The sequence below is a fragment of the Peromyscus californicus genome, unplaced genomic scaffold (genome assembly GCF_007827085.1).
Source record: "Peromyscus californicus insignis strain IS unplaced genomic scaffold, ASM782708v3 Scaffold_6__1_contigs__length_162567912, whole genome shotgun sequence".
NCBI lineage: Eukaryota > Metazoa > Chordata > Mammalia > Rodentia > Cricetidae > Peromyscus > Peromyscus californicus.
In genome coordinates, this window is record NW_026294584.1 from 30,432,414 (window position 1) to 30,437,296 (window position 4,883).

Consider the following 4,883-nt stretch of genomic DNA (forward strand, 5'->3'; position numbering starts at 1 on the left):
ATCTAATAAAATCCTTTCACAATATTAATTTAAAAAATATAGTAATAAAGGCCTTTATTTAATAAACTTTTAAGTATTACCTTATGCAATATGTTTACTTTCTATATGTCCAATTGTGGATTGTTCACTCTGTATAAAATAAGAAGGTAATTACTCTTTGCAGTACAATTTCAGCTTATGGATTAAAGTATTTAAAACATTTGTAGCATTTTATCACAAGTAGAATGTATGTGCACCAGGAAAAATTCCATAGATGGCTCATCTCTTCTCTACTCCCTCCATCTTCATCTTCTGCTTCTTTTTATCCTTATATTTCTACCTACTTCATTTCTTTATCCTGTTGAAAGTCATTAGGGTCTAAAAGTATACTTCTCGGAATTATTAAATAAACAATGACCACCCATAAATACGGAGCATCTGTAGGCTATCGGGCTGGCCAAACTTGGTGAGAAAGGGTGTGAGGCACTGGGTTCATGGTTCATGAAAATGGAAACGGTAAAGCAGTTTAGTGATGCTGCAAAGCTGTTGAAGCTTAAAGGGCAACAAACACATCACGGCATTATTACAGATTCTCATAAACATAAAATCACCACATCTAGGTTTCTTGAAGGTTAACTTCTAACTTTATTTTTATTTTAGTTCTTCCCAGGCTTATTGAAAATATTGCAGAACAGATTCAAATAGCTCCACGTGGTGTTTTGAAATGCATCCCAACTGTAGGCTGAGTGACCTGTGGACAGAGGGCTGACGTTGAAGTCCAGAAGCTTCAGCACTTCCTTGGTGTCAGGATCTACCTCAGTGATCTGATCTAGAAGTCAGACCTCAGGAACATAATTACCTCTCCTCTTTCCTGTTCATGAAACTTGATAGAGATACCTCTCATGGGACCCCCCTCCCCCCAGTTCCCTTCATCAGATGTGTGACATAGTCACACAGTTTCCTGCTGGGGATAATGGTGATCTCTTAGCACACAGGCTTGTTAGTGTGGAAGTTGTTACCCAGGCTCATGTAGTACTTCTCCATAACAATTCAGGCTACCTTCTTCAGTCTTGGTTCAAAAGAAACTATGTTGGTGGATCATAGTAAAAGAGCAGACTTCTATTATTTTAGAATAAAAAACAAAACAGAAACCTGTCCCTTAGCCAAGTATGAATTCTAAGTACAAGTCAGGTTGGATTTGCAGTGAGCACTGGAAGACCCTCGGTGCCCGCATACTTGATGGGTAATTCCTCAATATTCATTTAGGAAACACAATTATTACCTTGTTTCACAAACTTTTGATTAATTCGCTTTTAACAAAATGAAAATATTGACATCCTTCATGACTAAAATGAAGCACTACCATTGTTTTTTTGAACCAAAATCAGGAGAAAATGGGGAACATATATTGAATAAAAAGGCTCTTGAAGTCTTGGCTTCTTCACTAGACTAGTTACACTGCAGAACTTCAAATGTTCAAAATTGCTGCCCTATGACTGACTTGCTTTGGTACCATCTCTTGTTCTTTAAATTATTACTGACAGACAGACTGTTAGGAGCATTTGTGGATGCTATGAGTTGTTACACCACACTGGCTTGATCATTTATATATGCTACATTTTCATTGGCTGAAATTTTATTTCACCTTCTGACAGTAAGAATTTCTTTTTAAAAAATAGAATCATAGTGCAGTTTAAACTACCAAAGAATAAAGTACATGCCATCACATGAGTTTTTACTTTCACATTAAAGACAACATTTTGAACTCTCTCTACCAAAAATTAATAACTATTTATTTGTAAAAAGAAAGGAGTGTCAAGTTTAATGTGTTCAAATTCATATGTTAAATTTGTATTCCTAGTGTCAGAGTAGAAATGACCAGTTTACTTCTTATTAAAAAAAATCATATTTACTCTAGAAATCACTTAACAAAGAAAGAAATTTATTGTGTTTATGTTATTCATATGCTGCAAAATATCAGCAGCTGTGATTTTTCAGAAATAAGTAAACCTTCACTTATTTTTTAATTTCACCTAAATGGACACATGCATTTAAGCACATTTTTACTGTATATAATTAAATTATAAAAACACTATCAATCTCATGTTATATAGAATACAGTCAATTAAAAATAGGATTTTTCCCTATGAAATAAACATGTTCTTAAAATGAGTGGTTTTAAGGAAATGAAAAGAATCAAGACAGAATAAACCAGAGGCATCATGCAGATTCACGAATACTATTAGCTTGATTATGCAAAATCCGTTCACAGACACCTCACAGAAGAGACAATGAAATATTAACATTTACATATGTATTGTTGTGATTAATACAGACCTGTGCAATTGAATTGTGAAGTCTAAAAGTGATATATGTGGATGGGCAAAGTGTTTCCCAAAACATCAGGAGTGTGAAAACCAGAATTCATGGTAACTTTCAAAAGAAATGTTTATCCTAAATACTATCTGATTATACAACCATGGTTACCACATACCCAAAGGAAAACCCATGGTAGTACAAAATCATAGTTGAAGACAGATACCTACACTTTTACAGCATCTAGCAATCTTTATTATTAGTATTACTATTACTATTGTTATTATTATTATCAAGATGACTGTCATTTAGGGTTGTACTCAAATGTCTCCAAAGCCTAATAAAGTTCACATATATATATTTCCACCAGATATTAGAGAAATCCCTTCAGCTGGTTTTGTAGAACTACATAAAAATGCTGGAGTATGATTATGAGTAGGGTCATATTATTTAGCAAAATTTCCAAGTTAGTACTAGATCATTTCCAGATCCACTGGTTTTCCCACCGTGCAAGCATTGGCTACCTCCACAGAGTGTGATTACCTCTCATCTTAGATATTGTTTAATACATTTCATGTAAAATAAAAGGAAACTGAATGATGTAATAAATGTTTTATATTCAATAAGATAATCATCATATTTCATACATTCATTCCTAGAGAGTGCCTGTTTCCATCCTTCAGAAATGACCTGCAAGAAGCCAGCAATAATGTTAACTCTATATGGGCTTTATTCTTTGCTCAGTTAATCACACATTCAATTTACCTATCTTCCTGCCCATGTGCATTATAATGCAAATCAATTCAAGTAGAGATGTGAGAGCTTAGGCAGCCTGGCCTAGCAAGCAAGCTTCCTTTATTTCTTGCCTTAGAGCTAGCCAAGCTCCGGAGATGAAGACAAGCTTAATTAGAATGACAGAAGGATTTAAAAGTCAGTTTTAAAAAATAGCAATGTATTCAAACTGAATATTTAATTCGCCACAAAGTGAAAGAAAGCTTTAGCTCCCTATGTCTAAACATCTCACATCTCATAGGGCCAGAGGATTGTCTCCAAAAGATGGCAGTTCTGGGTATCCACTGCAGCCTGGACCCAAAACAGTATCACACAAGAAGATGCTCTTCTCGGGATGACCTGGCAGGCACCTGGGCACTGTGCTGTGATCACTTGTCACTTCATTTGCAGCCCCAGACCTGCACCCTCCTGCATCAGTGTCCTCTGGGCATGTGTCAGAACATGCCCATTCTACATCCCAGGAAGCTGATGGGATAGAGGCACAAATGTTGCAGATGTAAAGTTTCCGAGCTGCCTGGAGAAACCAGCTTCTAACCCAACTCTGTGGAACCATCCCTGATCACACACTCCCAGGAACTGGGGAAGGCCAAGAAACCTTAGGCTCCTTTCCTTTCTAGAGATAAGGCTGGCTCTTCTCGCTCCTCTTCCTTTAGCTGTGAGAAGGCAAACAAGCTCTACATTCCTGGTTTTTGCTTCAAAAGTGACTAGCTGAATTGCTGTTCCACCGATCAGTCTGTGCAAATCACTCATTAACCACACTTTAGTTAAGCTTCTCTCCGCCCCAGACCTTGAAGTTTGGCCTGCCCTCGCCCCGAGCCAGCAGACAGCTCCTCACTGTCTCATATAAATATCTTCGGTAATACATTCTTTCCTTCCCCTTGCCCACACTTCTCTTCTTTTGCGCTTTGTTCTTTCTACATAAAATAACTCTCTTGACCGGTTCTCAGAATCCTGCAGACCTTGGCATAAGTGGTCCCTACAGCCAAGCTCCTCTTCGGCTGCTCTCAGCATCATTTTCCTCCTTTCCCAGGAATCCTTTGGAATAGTCTCCGTGCAAAGTCCAGACATACTTGTTATTTAACCAATCTCTACAGCTGCTCTGACTTGGAGTTCGACTTTTCTGGGCTTCTAACAGTAAGCTCCTAAAAATTCTCTAAAACTGGTTCCCAAAATTATGCACTCATGTTGCCATAGGTGCATATATGGGGCCAACCCTCCAGAAGATCAACTGTTACCACTGATTTGACAGGGGGGATTTTTTTTCCAATGCTTTAAAATTCATTAAATTTTCACAAAAGCAAAATCTACAAATCCCAGTGAGACAAGACAGCAAGGAATTTTAGTAAAAGTTGGGGGGTGGGGAAGATAAGCAAACAGCAACAAAAAAAATTCCTAAACTATCCTGTGTAAAGGAAATTTCTTATTGCAGAAAACAATGTCCCAAGCACTAATGGTTATATCAGAGTAAAAGCATCATCAAAAAGCCAGCAATTTCTATCATCGTCAATAACTGCTCATATATTCCTCAAAAAAGCTAGAAGCAGCCAGCCACAAGGAATAGTTTGGGAATTGAATTTGCCTCAATTGTTCTGGCTGGTTTACACACACACACAAACATACACACACACACACACACACACACACACACACACACACACACACACACACACACACACATACAGAGAGAGAGAGAGAGAGAGAGAGAGAGAGAGAGAATCACTGCCTCTTTAATATTAGTTGAGAAGAGAGAAAACAACAACAACAAAAAAACCTCTTCATATATTCTTTAATAATCC

The 4,883-nt window shown here is 37.3% G+C and overlaps 1 pseudogene; it reads right to left on the reverse strand.

Annotated features, from left to right (window-relative positions):
* Positions 1–676: 676 nt before the first annotated feature.
* LOC128098734 (40S ribosomal protein S17-like) lies at positions 677–4,155 on the reverse strand (annotated as a pseudogene).
* Between the last annotated feature and the right edge of the window lie 728 nt (positions 4,156–4,883).